Raw genomic sequence first — 16869 nt, 5'->3', positions numbered from 1 at the left:
AAGCACTTCCTAGAAAATGTCAAGGCCGTGGCAAGCTATTGTCGAGTGGTCGACATAGGGCCCCCTCTTGGGCTAGGGTGTCATGGGTTTTGGAGAGTTCTATAGGACATCACGTTCAGAATGAGAAGGTGTAGAGGTGTCATATCTGGGTTGTTGGGGGCTTACCTTTCGTCCGGCCTTCTAGCTCCGCACACATCTTCTCATTCCTGGTGACCTCCTAAGGAAGTTGATGGCACGTCTCGGTGACCTCCTTCTCGAGTTTGGCTACTCGAGTGGTAGCCTGTTGGGTGTCACCATGGAGCTTGTTCAACCGCGACGTGAACAACTACAAAACATCAGGTCAAAACCTGTTATTTCATCAACTAAACGTTTATCTTACAAGGAAATGCTTACCACAAAGAAGGAAGTGAAGGCTGCCTCCGGGTCATGACCACTCAGACCTTGAACGATCTCCATCCAGGTCATGTCCTCACGTAGCCCGAACATCCTTTTCGCGGTTGCTTGTGGTGCTGGGACCTCCACTTCATAGCCGATCGATGTTGGGGGCTCTCCGGACTTGCTCCCACCTCCCTCGGAGGATGTGATGTCCATGATCTGGAGGGGTCAAGACTTGGGGGCTGAAGGTAGTGCTCTGAGCGTCCTGTGAGAAAAGAACCTCAAACTTGTGCTCCTATGAACACACGAAAGATGTCCATAGCAACAATACATATCTGAGACACTTCTTGGCTCGGGAGGGTCTCAGCAGGACTAGGATGGAGGCCGGCCTTATGGATAGCTTCTCGGGGCCATCTCCTTCTGTCTCTGCCTCTGGAATAGGTAGGGGCGCCATGCTCGATGTGCCCACGCCAATGACTGCCTTTCCCCTATCTTGCGCCAGCACATAGACACACTTGGAGTCAATTACCACAATTACAAAGGCTATGGCTAAATGCTTAAATTTATCGGAGTCGGGACAAGTGCTCTGAGTGCTGGAGTTAGGATCAGTTCCATGGTGGCTGCAGTCGTGATTGGGTCTTTGATGGTCGAAGTCGGCGCTGCATCAGCGGGAGTCATTCTTGGGGCCAAGACCTTGAGGGCTGCGGATGAGGCCAGGGTCGAGGGTTCGAATGCTGGTGGCTGCAGCGACGTGGGGTCTCTAATCGACAAAACTTTTCTTGCCAAGAAGTCATCCTCATCCAATGCATCACCGCTGATGGAGGACATCATCGGTGACATAACACCACTACTGCTCCTGCTTGGGCCTTTAGTCCTTGTGATTTGGACCTCGTCCATGTCCTCGTCCCAAACTCCTGCATTCTTCGCTTTTGAGTTAGGTTGCCTACACCCGGGGAGCTTCACGACTCATGACAGTCACCACAGTGGTTCACAACTACTCGGAAAGAAGATGAAATAAGGAAACAAGAAGGCTCATGAGGTTTACCAACAAGATCCTCTCTTGAGCATCAGCCTCCATCTCTACAATGGGGACTGGGATGTTCGGATGATCAGAATTGGGGGTTGAGTCAAATAGAAGCCTGGTCTTCTGCTCTGTCACTTATGGTAGGAGTTATGTGGACAAAAAGCGGCTCATACGAAACAAGCCCGCAACTTCCCTAACAGCACCTCAGGATCAATCAGTACCTGTGTCACCTTCTTGGACCAGGTCGTCCTCAACCATGAACTGCCAAGCGCCAGAGATCTCGACCTCAAAGGGATCAGATGATGCTTGATGAAGTCCTTGTTGACATTATACGTCGTCAGCCCCCACTTCTTCAGATACCAGATCTTGACAACGAGAGTCCAATGGACGACAATCTCCTTCAGCTGTCTCGTTCACGCAGGCCTCGACAATGGAGGAAGACCCCTATAAGAGATTTCGGGTGGACCAAGCTGGCAGTAGAACCATCTCTTGTGCCACCATGACCAGGAGCTTTTGGTAGCAAAGTCAATGTACTCAGCCGACTTCTCCTTTCGGAGACGAAATCCAACATCGCTGACGACATTGACCTGAAAACCCCTTTAGGAGGTAGATGTACCTAAAGAGGTCGAGTGACAGGTGCATGCTTAGGAAGTCCTAGTACAGGTGTACGAAGACGCTGAGCATGAAGATGGAGTTGAGGTTAAGGTGGATGACTCCAAGGCCATAAAAACTAAGCACTTCAAGAAAAAAGCTAGAAGGGGGGAAATGGAAGCCGCAACAGAAGAAATCAAGGAAAACGATAGTCTAAGTGGTGTTTGGACCGGGAATTTTAGAGAGTTTTAGGGTTTTGGAGGCGAATGAAAGAGTGAGACGCATAAGGAAATGATGGGAGGTGAACGATAGTCCAGAGAGTTTTAGGGTTTTGGAGGCGAATGAAAGAGTGAGATGTACAAGGAAATGATGGGAGGTGAACGATGACAGAAGAGGTAAATGTTGTGTGGGCTCCCCGTCTCACTTTATACAGGGCGACAGCTCTCAGAACAGCTCTTCGACTGACGCTGTGGCGGTTCCAAGCATGACTCGAGGGCAAGATATCCTGCTTTACCGTCAGATCCCATTTAATGGCCGACGTTTGCGGGAGCAGTAGCCCAGGGAACCCAACGCATTGCACCGCTATGCGCGTATGTTTTCCCAATGTCATCATGATTTATTGTCAGGTAAAAGATTCTCACCACTACCCGAAATCATTGATGCGATGGTTCAAATTTCAAAACTCGGCCAGGACAAGTCTTTTATTCCTCGTCCTTTCGCAAGGTCAGGATGATAATTTTTGGGCAAATCAATAATCCTACTCGGACAGAATACCTTCTTGAGGGATCACTTGAGAACTCGGTTGATGATGAGAACTCACTTGAGAACTCGGAAGCACTCGAAATCCCGAATAGATAACCCAAAGATCCTGAGAATCCAGGTAGACGCACCATCCTAATCGGGAATTTGATTTCTACACGATGACGCGGTCAGTTAAAATGTTTATCTTTGCTGACCAGATCTTTGGTCTGTTGAAACCTCATTTCACATACTGGTGAGAGGCTTGACGATGAGTAGTATAGAACTACCATATCTGGATACCCTAGGGGTTTTCATCATTCTCGGGGCATATCTTTATCTCTGAGAAGGGAATCACTACCCACAGATACCCAGGATATCTCGTAAACAGGGAAGTTTATCTCCAAGAACGGGAAGGAAGGACTCCAAAGGATGTTTGATGACCCCTCATATATACGAAGCCATAGAATCCTGCGGAGGACAAGTCATTAGAAGAATAAACACGGCATTGAAGCCTACGAAAGCTCCGACCCTTCAAGCCTTCTGCAGTTTAGATCTGTATTAGCATCTCCATGACTACATGCAAGGAAGTCATCCGTCTAGGTTTAGATTCATCAAGCTAGCCACGCACCCTCCTTTGTAGCAGTCTCAGAGAGTAATACAAGACAAACATAATGTAGGGCTATTATCCTAAAGAAGGCATAAACTTTATAAAAATCCATCTATGTGTTCTTGGATTCGTCTACTCGAAGCATTCTCTACCTCTTCTACATGTTAGTAAGATCGACGGTTCACCAATCGTTGACACAACCCAAAATACAAAAACAACATAAAGGAAAAACAAAATTACATCGAACACTCTTACATAATAGGAAGATGGCTCAAGGGAAATTATGTTGGGTTCTTGATCCGAAGCCTAGAACCCCATCCATGTCTGGTAAAGTGTTCTGATCACCTGCTCTAAGCATGTACACGTCGTTGTTACCATCTCTCAAGATTCTGGCTGCTAAAGCACATACCAAGTACGGAGCTAGTGTATGCACATTTATAGATAACCTGCAAGGGAGATGAAAATTTCTTCTTATAAAAAACAATCACTACTACAAAAAAGGTCATCATGTTGGTTCAAAATTGACATCACTGTCGGTTTTTGAACTGGCAGTGAATAAGCAGCAGTAATAATCCAGAATTATCACTGTTGGTTCTAAAACCGGCAGTGATACGATCCATCACTGCTGGTTCTTGATCTCATTCTGTTCAATTCGTATATTTATCACTGCTGGTTCCATCTATGAACCGACAGTGATACTCAAAACAGGACAAAAAATAAATAAAAAAACTAAACATTCATGCATTAATTTAAAGGAAACTAGCATTTCTAATTATCATATTAATATAATTTATACTAATTACAGCAAAAGCTGTCATCATGCAGATGACAACGCAAAAATCCTAATGTGCGTGTCGACTAACCTAGCTAAATAGCTAGTCGTTCTCCAGTTGAAACTCGACCCATGAATGGAAGTCTGCGGTTTTGCTTAGATTAAGTCTATACACTTTGTTTTATGAGATATCCCTCTGTATCGGACCGACTAGGCTGCTACTTTGGTTGTGGAACCCCACCTTATTGTGTGCTTATTGATAACTAGCAATATTCAGATTGCATCTACCGTGTTCTTTGTGTTCTCGATTCGCATGCAGAGATAAGCATTCTTGGCGAGGTCAACCGTGTCTTAGCGTGTTTGATAACCAACAAAGTTGTGGTGTAGCGATTGCGAGGGTTACGTTCAGTTTTGATCGGAAGCCTTAAATCGTCAACGTCGAGTCTCCACAAATCGACTTATCATAACCTGTCGGAAGATCGGGCTAAATCCTCTCATCAACTGGTATCAGATTTCTCGGTTGCCCGTCAGGTATTTTGTATCCCTTCTTGATTAATTTTGTCATAATCCTTGAGTCTAGAAAAATTTGCCCCACAAAAGTATTTGTTCGTTATCGTTTTCGCTGTCCAAACCCTTTTGTGCCTCACAATTTTTCATTCAGTTTGGTTTTCTGAATTGTCGTCCCTCACCGTGTTGTTGTTTTAGTCTTGTTTTAGGGCCAGTGTTATTGTCAAGTTCCTGTTCTTGTTTCGGTTCAGGTGTGGTGTCTTGTGTTCTGCGCCAAATTTGTGTTAGTATTTGTGGTTTTGATGTCGAGTTGGCCCCAGAAAATCTGCACCGCCAAAGTTCTTTTAAACGCAAGTCTTGTTAGGGTTAGCTTTAACTGAGCCAAGTTTGATCATCTGCTGTTTGTGGGAAGCGTGTTTGTCATCTGCGCTGGAGGAAATTAGGGCCTGCTAGTAGTTTCCTATCTTCTTGCGCCAAGTTGAAAAGAGAATAGCAGATCGGTTTGGTTCCTCTGTACGCTGTTTCCATCTACGTATTAAAAACAGCCAATCTTTCCAATTGCTATGACTGAATAGAACTCCTGCAGGGTGCAGTTCGGATTTAATTTATCTCCTTGCCAAACTATGCACGTCCAAACATAGAGTTTTTTTTCTTTGTATCCTCTATGCGCCAAAGAAAAATATTGAAAGAAGAGCCAGCCAGATCTTCCTGCGGCCTTCCCAGAAATCAAGTCGGTTTCCTCTCCCAATTCTTTTTACTGGGTCCGTTTTGGAGAAGGAAAACGTTCTCTGCTGCTAGTTGTTGCCTGCCCTTAAATATCCACAAAGCTCGTGCCTAACCTTGCCGTGCGCCAAGAAAATCTTCGAGTGTCTTTATTGTTTCCACTGGTGCACATCTACTCTGCTGCCTGCTATCTGCTGTGTGCACACCACATAATTACAGCCGAGACTCCCAGTTGTGTGCACCGTTTTGTGTATTGTCAAGCTGCACCTGCCTTACTGTTTTGCACAGCGTATTTTTCACTAGGGCCGGGGAGCCACAACTTATTATTTGCGCAGAATACTTGTCAGATAAGACGAGTGCTTTATTGTGGCAGCTGAGAGCACTGTTCTGAGTAGTTTTGCAGAGTTTGTAACTTCGAGTTGTAATCATATCATATGCGGCACTTTTTTGAGATTAAAAAAAAGAAGAAAGAAAAAAGGAAAAGGAAAAGGGGTGCAGAAAAAGCCGCACCTAATAAAAAAAAGGAAAGGAAAAAAATAATATGAAAGAATTCAGAAGTGCTTGCATCCTTTTGAGTCCTTGTGCTAGAGTGTATCCATTGCTTGCTTGAACTAGCTCTGAGACAACTTTAAACCGGCAGCATAGGACTACTTTTCACTTTTGCAATTTATAAATTAAACTATTGCTATTTCTTATTACTACACATTGTTTTTTAAGCTACACATACTTCTAATCCGTCCAGGTTTTACCTTGCAATCGCTCGCTCACACTTGTCATGGTATTACAAACCAACCACCAGTTGTACCATTTATTATTTTAGTAAGAACACTTGTAAGAGCTTGATATGGTGTTTGAGAGTGTGTGACTCCACTTTCTATCACCTAATAGTTAATAGGGATAATACTTTTGTGTTGTACTTTGTTTTCTATTAACAATGACATGTGATGAATTTGAGAAGGAGATAGAAAGACGTAAGAAAGTATTGCAAGAGAACCGTAGCACTGTTGCTGCACCTCCTCTCACATGTAGTTATATTTTTTCAAACTTTCCTTCTTATGATGGATTTGGTGTCGATGAGTATATTGCTTGGGAAATAGCAATAGATAAATTTTTTGCACAATGCCGTATTTATGAAAGACGGAAGATTAGGAATGCCACTGGTGCCTTAATTAATTATGCATCAACTTGGTGGGAGACTTTATCTGCATCTATTGAGTTCCCTCAAACATGGAAATATACAAAAATACTTATGAGAAAAAGATTTGTTCCTCAAACATATGCACCTGTTTGTAAAGATGAATATCGTTCTTATGAGGAGCAGCCCTTTGTTGTACCTCCTCCTGTGCCAAACCTTTTGTAAGACAATGTGCATAACAAAGAGAATGAGGATGTGAAGAAAAGTGTTAGTGCTTTAGAAGCAGGAAACCACATGAATATCATTGCCCAACGAGTGCTAAGCGCTCAAATGGAGAAAGCGGAACAAAATCGGCATCACAATTTGTGGTGATGGAGAGTTGTTGTCGTGTCATCATTGTTGGAGAGAGTTACAAGAACCTTGCAAGCTCCGAGATGGTTGGGAATCTTGGCTTGCCCACGCAGCCACACCCACATCCTTACTACATTAAGTGGATCAATTCATGTGATAAGTTAAAAGTAAATAAAATTGTTAGAGTACAATTCTCACTTGGTACTTATCATGGTAGTGCAGATTTTAATATAGTGCCTATGCAAGCATGTGCTTTGTTGCTAGGTCAACCCTGGATATATGAAAATGATGTTTTGCACCATGTGAGAGCTAATACATACAAGTTTGCAAGATAAAAAGGGAAAAGGAAAAGGGGTGCAAAACATCATTTTGATATGGTGCAAAACATCATTTTCATGGTGCAAAACATCATTTTCATATTGCAAAACATCATTTTCATGGTGTCAATTTAAATTTTCATCATTTTAGTTCATCTTGCTTAGATTAAGTCTACACATTTTGTTTTTTGAGATATCCCTCTGTACTGGACTGAATAGGCTTCTACTTTGGTTGTGCAACCCCACCTTATTGTGCGCTTATTGATAATTAGCAATATTCATATTACATCTACTGTGTTCTTTGTGTTCTCGATTCGCATGCAGGGATAAGCCTTCCTGGCAAGGTCAACCGTGTCTTGGCATTGTTGGTAACCAATGGAGCTATGGTGTAGCGATTACGAGGGTTGCGTTTAGTTCTGATTGGAAGCCTTGAATCGTCAACATTGAGTCTCCACAAATTGACTTATCATTACCTATCAGAAGATCGGGCTAAATCCTCTCATCAGTGCATCGAGCCAGACGCAGCGTCGAAGGAGTCTAGAACCATTGCATGGTCCCACAATGTCATATGTCGTGCATGACATAATAATTAAATTATAAGGTGCAATAGTTGAGCTATCAAATTGCGAGTGACGGACCTGGAACTGTACCACTCGAGCGAAAACTAGGAGTCGACATGTAGTGCTGGTTTTGTGTAGAAGCGTGGCACCATAGCCTAAGCACATGGCGGAGACCTCATGTGTGTGTGGTAGGCTTGACGACATTCTGTAACCTCTAGCATGAAGCGTGTCAAAACCCATTGAGGCAAAGACGTGCGAGCCGACGCAGACTGACCATTAGCTTGGTCAGGTCAACCCGAGGTGGGACCGACTCCCAGCAGTCCACGATGTCTAGTAGCTCCATGCCGACATTGCTGCACGTGTCTGACTGCAATGCACGAGAGAGCACATTTAATATAAGAATGGAAGTCAGTACAATATAACAAGCCTCATGTACCATTGCATGGTACGCCGCTACTTTGCAGTAGCAAAAATGTCGGTGACCTTCAGCTCGTGCTACGGTGGCTCCGGAGGCACTCGGATGCACCTAACCTGCGTCGCCACATGGAACCAGTGCAAGTACGCATTCTCCATCGTAGGGTCATAAGGGTCACTAGGGACGTGGATGTTTATAGCCGCATCAGCCCACTGCTCCACCCATGGCTACATCTTAACTATCCAGGTTGCATCGTACACGATGCTCTGGCCCTTCCTCATCATCCTACAAGACAAAGTTACTATTATGGAACTAAAAACATGATTAGTAAAGCACTTGTAACAAGAAATACTTAGTGTTGTCCGTCGGTCACCGTTGCAGGGGGAAGTGCTGGTGATACCTGAACTGCCTGTAGACTCTGTTCGGGTAGTAGGGCTCGACCGTGACATCGAACACCAACCGCCGCCTCATAAGCCAGAGAGCCTGGTCCCTGTGGCACAAGCCAGAGAGGCAAGAAGCGCGCGTGTCGTGACCGCCTCATGGTCGCAAGGTGTCCAACACACCCTATCCGTCTATAGCTGGTCGAATGAGGCAACAAACTGAGGGCACGAAGTGCGTGTTGTCGCCGTCGCCCACCTAGGCTACATGAATAGGTAAAATGTCAGGCATATAAGCGTAATGAAAGACCGATACTTAAAGTAATGTGTTAGCTTGTATTACTTACGTCGCGCTTGCACCAGAGCGAACCCATTATATGAACACCCACTGTGTCATGCAAGCCAAACAAGTCGGGAAAGTAGAAAGAATCGTCGTACTCGTCTTATGACCTTAGGTGCGGGTGGCCTATGTCAAACCGCTCGTATGACCATAGGTTCTGAAACAACGGTCCTTTGATCGACGCAGAGACACTACTCCTGTAGCAAGCCTTGCACAATGCCCGGTACGTCCGCATTAGGACCACGGAGCCCCAATTGTACTGAGGAACCTGCTCCAGGGGGCCGTCCGCAATCTGCTATGTGAAGAAGATGAACTGCTTTTTTATGGTGTCCTGGTGCATGCTGGTGAAGAAGATCCACCCAAATAGTCACAACAGGTATGCCTCAAGGTGCCATCACACTCTTAGTCATCTAGCTCAGGTATCAGGTGGTCCGCCTAGAACTGCTCGACCGAGGCCTTTGATGGATCGTGCTTCGAGTTGAAGCCCACCTGCTTGGGCTGCTAACCCTCAGGATGATTCCGTTGAGCCTAGCAAAGAGATTGTCCCTCAACCCAGTGTGCAAGTCCGGCCCAAACACTGCAGTCCCCACTAAGGGCAAACCCAATAGCATGGAGATATCCTGCAACGTGACAGTCATCTCACCTATGGGTAGGTGAAAAGTGTGTGTCTCTGACCTCCAGCGGTCGACAAGTGCAGTCAATAGTGCCCGGTCAAGGGGAATCGGGGTGGGGGTCCCTAGTCGGGTCAAGGAGACACACCACCGGAAGGAGATCTAATGCCTTCAACCTACAAAAAATAAATAATGAGAGTAAAATGTCTGGTGATTTACAACAACAAACATATAATAAATGAACTTATTACCTCAAGATCCAACATTGGTCAAGCCTCTAGAAGTGATCCGAAATACGTAAACACAAGGTGGGGTACAACTCGATGCCCTCCAAGTGTGTTTGATGTGTCGCATCGATCACCGGGTCAATGAGCTCCATACCTAGAAGCAAAAAAGATTGTACTGCATAACGTAGTGAATTTAACAAGCACAATAGTAATGCAATGCAGAATATGCAAAATAAAAATTGAACTCGAATGAAATGTAACTCAACATTATAAGAAACGTAGCAGCATCACCTCAAAAAATCATATTCTACAACAAATTATAAAAAATTACAACAGTTCGTAATATTACAACAAGCAGTTAGATATTACAAATATTACATAACACAAATGGTCCAAATATTACAACATGGTCTGAATATTACACCACATACACAGGTTGTCTGGTAGTCTGAATAATACATAACACAACATGGTCCAAATATTACATCACATATTCAGATTGTCCGATACTCCAAACAGTACATAATACAACATGGTCCAAATATTACAACACATACTCATGTTGTTTGAGTATTATATAATACAACAATGTGCCAATATTACAAGAGTTGAACACATAGTCTGATGAATATTACTGACTTAGGGCACCATCCAATTAGTAATACAACATGCAAACGGTCACACCGTGCTTCAAATATGAGTATCATTCGAAGGGTTTTTCTTGTTCTTCGTCTTGCAGACCAGGGCATGCCTAACCTGCTCGCCTGACGCCAGAGTGTCCAACGAATACTGACCGCATTGCCCCCTCAAATGCGGACCTCAGCATACCAAGCACTCCTTGCGGGCTCGTGCTCCCTCAGCATCGTCCATATCGTTCCTGATACACTGAGTCTTGCATCGCCCCTTTGTGTCAACCTTGCTATTTGGATCTGGAATCTCAAACAGAGCATTTTCAGGTGATTTTGTGAAATCCTTTACCGCCTGTCACCCAAGAAACTCACTGGCCCAAGTACTTTCTACGACTTCCTTGTGGTAGTACAATGACACGAAATACTTCGACTCTATGTTGCCCTTCGCACAACAAGCTAGCACACGAGAGTAAGGAAAATGCATCAGTGATGGCTTGTTGCATGTGCACTAGAACTTGTTGTCCGCTGGCTACAACCCACATTCCATTGTAATTTCCTGCCTTCCGATACCAGTCCACCCTTGTCATGCAACATCACCTTGAACATGTGCTAATGGTTACCAACAACATGAAATCCACGAGACTGGTCCTTCCTGCTCTTCTCTTCTATGTAAGACGTTGTCTTCTCCATGTACACCCTTTGCGGGTTGCCCATATATAGCACAACCATGCTATAATGCTCTCAGAGATACTGCTGCATTCTACGAGTGACTCAGTCCACAATTGACACTAATGGCAGTGACCTGCTCCTCTTCATTACCCAATTGTAAACCTCGATGAGGTTAGTTGTCATAATTCCATAATGTGAACTATCAGTATCCATAATGAGTGCCCATTTCTCCAATGCTTACTGTATGATCCAGTCGGAGAAACAATTAACCCTTCTTCCATCCTTCCTCCTCCTGGTCACACTCTGCAACTCAAGTGGTAAAAGATCTAAGCCCTCGGGCTCCTCCTCCCTTGGTACAACTGGCTTTTTCAAAACTTTATCAATGTGCCTATCAGTTAGTCTATCTAGCTCTTCCCACAGAGCATCAAACTACCTCCTTTGGTTATATTTGCACAGCTTCTTAAAAAGATCCATCAACCTCTTGCTCCTGAATTGTTTGTAGAAGTTTGCTTCAAGATAGCTCATGCACCTATGGCTATGCAAATCTGGCCACGGCAAGACCCCGCCTGCACTACTTTGCAATGTGTTGATAGCGTTCAACAAGCCTGCATGACGATCGTGGAGGAGACACACGTTTGGCATGTTACCAACAACACCTCTCTTAACCCACTGCAGGAACCGCAACCAATTATCCATAGACTCACATTTGACGAATGAAAAAGCTAAAGGTACAACCTGGTTCTCACCATCTACCTCAATAGCTGTGAGTATTTTCCTCTTGTATTTGCCTATGAGGAATGTCCCATCCACACACAACATCGACCAGCAATGTCGAAATGCCTTGATCATACAACCAAATGACTAAAACTAATGTTGAAGGACTCGATCTCCATCCTGATTGATAAAATCATGAGTAGCAATGCAGGTTCCCAGGTTCCTCCTCTGAATAACCTCTACCAATGGAGGTAAGTTGTGGTATGAGTCCTTATACGTACCAAACCTCTTCTCTAACACCTTTTATTTTGCTCTCCATGCCGTGTCATATGAAATGTCGTACCCAAATATGTTGTCGATAGCATTCATAATTCCAAACGAGGACATACTAGTCTTCTTCACAATCTCCGAGTACATCCCCTTTGCAACAAAATCCACGGTCATGTTCCTATGTGCATGCAGAGGTTAGCTCAAGTTGCATGTATGCGGCTAAACAATAGACGCTATCCATACAGTGTCACACCTCATCAAGAATCCATGGACTCGCCACGTGCAACCTTCAGCTAAACATTTCATGTCATATGTCCAAGGATTGCAAATTACCACCTTGAACTCCCTCTTCTTCAAGAAAAACCATCTCTTCATTACATGCTGTAGACGGACCTTGTCATTAAACATCTGGCCTTTGGCCACCACGATGGAATCATACTGCCATGAGGACTTGTGTCCATCGTTCACCGTTAACTTCTCCAATGCAAAATTTGACCATTCCTCTGGAATTCCAGCACCTGAGTCCACAAATGTGTGGAACTCATCATCATCTGCCTCCATCTGGTCCACAAGTGCCTCGTCCCACTCCCCCTGATCAGCAAGCATCGTGGCTTGATTATCTTCCCCGTTGTTTATGTTCTCTTGCCATCTCTACCTCAACCAGTGCACTAGTCCTCAAGGGAACCTCCGGAACCACAATCTCTTGCTACTCTTCATGGACAACATTTTCGCCAACAGCTTCTATGGTGCTAGGGACGGCTTCTGTCAAACCAAGATCTCTCGCTTCAATAAGGATGTAGTGGGAAAACCCCCGTCTCAACCCCAATGACACAAATTGCTATGATTGCTTCTAACATGTAAGCTCCTAGATCTCCCACTACCACACCATTTCGTGACATTTAGGAAATAGAACCTTCACCATCAGTCGCTTATGTGCTGGACTAACTTGCAATAGATTATACATCTAACCTAACACTTGAGCCCACCTCATCTCTCTAAGACTATTCAATTTTGTGTCCACATACTAAAAGTTTATCAAATCCACCCCACTGTCACAATGCATGACATATTCAGGGCCATAAAAAACCCTGAATCCTAATATGGTAGACATCCTTGATTCAACAAACATACTATACTCCATCAGGTTAAATAATTATAATCAACATACAACATCTATGACAACATAATTTATTCAACCTCAACAATTGTATTCTATATAACCATCAAATATCACCGCTAACATACCTTTTCTGTTCACACTATACCATTCTAAATGTAGTGCTGCCATAAAAATTACTTTATCTCTATTCTAAATATCCTACGATATGAAATATTTTTACTACATATTCATAACAATTTGACTTCAAAGTAGTCAAAATTGTCTAACTATTAAAAAGATCCGAACTATGTATGCTCTACGCTAAATTATCTATTATACATGTATTTAAATTTTCCTCCTCGAAATTCCAAATGGATCAAAATTTCCCCCATAAAACCTCATCGATTTTGAATAGTATCCAGTCCCGGTCTGACTAAAGGTTGTGCCAATGTGACCGTCAAATGCACATAGGGATTTGGACGCTCTGGTCTGGCTAGCAGTCAGACCGCCGGCTTGGCCGATCTGACTACCCTGGGAACAAAGGGTTTTGGTACTCTATTCCCTGCTCACAGTCTGACCATGAGGGGTTGCGGTCTGACCGTCGGCTGTGTGTCAGGGTCATCATGACACTTTATGTAGCCGTTGTAAAGGCGGTAGTCCGACCGCCAGGTGACCTACGGTCAGGCCGCCAGAGTCGCAGAGCTGTCTTTTCAATAGCAACGGTCACATTTTGGAGTGTAGGCTATAAATAAGAGCCTGGCTGGTTAAAGGAAGGTAGCTAGCATTTCATTATAACCCTTTTGAGCTCTTGCCTTCCTCCTCTCCCTCTTTTGGCTTAGTGATTACATTTTTGAGAGTGTGAGAGCTTCTAGTGCATGACTTTAAAGAGTTTGAGCATTGAGGCACTAGTGATCCTTCAAGCAAGCATCATCGACTTGTTACTCTTGGATGTTTCCGCCTCCTAGATGGTTTGGAGGTTGTTGCGCTGTTGAGCCCTTCAAAGAAGATTGTGAAGGAGCCACGACGGTGATTGTGAGAGGCTTGAGCACGCCTTGCCAGAGCGGTAAAGTGATACACTAGTGGAATCGAGGTATTGAGTAGTTCTTGTTCTATTCTGGCTTGAGATCAAGTTGCTTGGTGTGAGCCTTTTCTCATGTGAGAATTGGATACTTGATAGAGAAGCGGTTTGAAATTTGAACTCACCTCAACGTGGATTAGGGGTGATTGGCAAATCACCGATACCACATGATAAATTTTGTGCGACATCTGTTAAGCAATTTACTTTCATGCAATTTATCTTCCTAGAATATAATGTGTCGCATGTCACCCTAGGATTGCAAACCTTGATATAGCTCTTAGTTATTTTCATATTGCTCTAGTGATCTTTAGTTTATTTTTGCAAGTTTTCTTGATCACTTAGCTTTTAGTTTTAAAACTGCCTATTCACCCCGCTCTAGTCAGTATCCTAGATCCTACAACCTTCACCTGAGCATCGGATAATCCCTATTATGGTTACCCCATATGAAGAGATTCTAACATCTCCGATGAAGAGGTGGCTTTTGTTCTCCAAAGCAAATGCATCATCTCTTCAGGAATCTCCAGCAAAGGGCGATGTCGCGAAAGAGACTGGCAAAACACGAAGTACCCCTCAGGTGGATTTCTTGCCTACACTGGATGTTCCTGAGAAATATGAGAATGGCAAAGCTATTTCTACCATTGTTTCAACTCCAAGAAGGTCCATGAGAGATGAGAAGATTCCACGAATGGTACAAGAGGGCATGTCACACGAGGTTCTCCATAATCACTGATTTTGTTCCGCTAATATTTTTCTAAGCGAAGACTCCTATCTCATGGTGGATTTTAAGGACATACACGCTTTGTTCCGCCGCGACAAACTTGATATCAATCTCATAAGCGTGTGGTGCTTGTAAGTGCCTACAATCTATCCCTATGTTCATATATCTACCAATGTATGCTATAGAAGCTAATGACTAGTGACTTGTTCTGTAGAATGCAAATTAATGATGTGGAAAAGTTGAAGTTACCGGTCAGATTCATTGATCCGCAATGAATTTCCCAGCCTAAGCCTAACTTTGTCGTAAGTTGAGGACTGATGCCCCCGAGATTAAGGGGAAGAGTAAAAAGGAGAAAGAAAGGGTTATAAGAGAAATAACCAAATCACACAGGCTTGATATGTTAATCTACATAGGAAGGGCTATGCTAGAAATGCAAGATAAGGACTATATCATGACTTTCTACAACTTTAAGTAAGTTTGATACGTCTAGGACCTAACATAAGTATTCAACTTAATTGGCCAATCAAGAACCTAACATAACATAAGTATTCATGTAGCGACCACTTTATTTGTATAATGCTGATACCGAAATAGAGCAGACTCGTGGTCCTTGACTCAGCCGATCTGCTCCCATCATCCTACCAAAATCTCATCGACGCTATACAGAGGTAAAGAAAATCCCCATATATAAAATTCTTATTAGTATTCGAATAGGGTCTACAAGTGTTACGTAGTAAAAGGTAGGATACATGATACGGCTAAGGTGGATACGATGATGGTCAGTACACACTTTCTGATAATAACACACCTCTAATGCTTTTATCAACTATTTATGACGAAGAGTCTTATTGAACTAACAAATACATTGCGTTTTTATTTGAAGTGCCACGAGCAAGGTTTCGATACCGTTCTTTGTGGATATTATGTTTGCCAGTTTCTTAGGGTAAACAGAAGATACACAACGAACCCCGAGGACATAAGTTATCATTGCACTTGCACATTCTTATTTGGTCCTATTTCTGTTGTCAGTAGTGTTTTAACTCTTTTAGTTGCGTTTTTATTTCAGGCACGAATGATAGAACATACCCACACCTTGCTCAAAGATGAAGATATCCAAAACGTCCAACATGATATGTATCGGTTCATTATACACGAAGTCATTCACAAGAGTGGTAGATTCTTTGACTTCGGGGGTGAATTGGCTAGACATCCAAGGTTTTGTGAGTGGGACAGGAAATAATACTTGTGTTGAATATTTGACATGTGATGGAAATTGATTTGATGTAAAAATATTGTACTTGTGAATATTATTATACTTGTATTAAATATTAGACTTGTGTTGATTCAGATGATATCGAAATCTGTGATGTTGAAATTTGTCTTGAAAATATGTTGAAATCTTGAGGGAATAAAATATTTTCTCATTATTAATTATTGAATGAAATACATACCACATGCGGGTCTTTATGCACCCGCTTGTGGAAATCTATTTATCCACAGGCGGATGCTAAAGTGCGTCGTTTATGGAAATCTATTTTTACAAAATTTTCACAGACGGTTCCTTAAAAGAACCTCCTGTGGAAATAAATTTTCTCAGACGGTTTCTTTTCCATAGGCGGTCTATTTGCGCCTGTGAAAATCATCTATTTCTACAGACTTTTGATCACAGGCAGGTACGCTAAACGTTTGTAAAAATGAGTTACAAATCGTCTCTAAAAATAGTTTCTGTAGTAGTTCGGGTGGTTCAGAAAATGTTATGAGCCAACAAAATTTCTGGACACAATTTTGGAGGATATACCCTGTCTCGTCCATCACAGAATTTTGGATTGAAAACAAAATTTCTACGAGGTTAGAGGTCATTTCCTCCAAAATTCTGGTAGGTCGAGACAGGAATTACACAGGAATTTTATGAGTCAACACTTTTGCTCCAAAGAGCACCATAAACACAATTTTCAAAGAATTTAACCCTTACAGAAATTCATCAGATTGTTCTTTGCTCCAAGCATCCATAAAAGTTCC

Source organism: Phragmites australis, chromosome 15, assembly GCF_958298935.1.
Source record: "Phragmites australis chromosome 15, lpPhrAust1.1, whole genome shotgun sequence".
NCBI lineage: Eukaryota > Viridiplantae > Streptophyta > Magnoliopsida > Poales > Poaceae > Phragmites > Phragmites australis.
The sequence above is the reverse complement of the archived record's forward strand: the minus strand, read 5'-3'. Positions refer to the sequence as shown.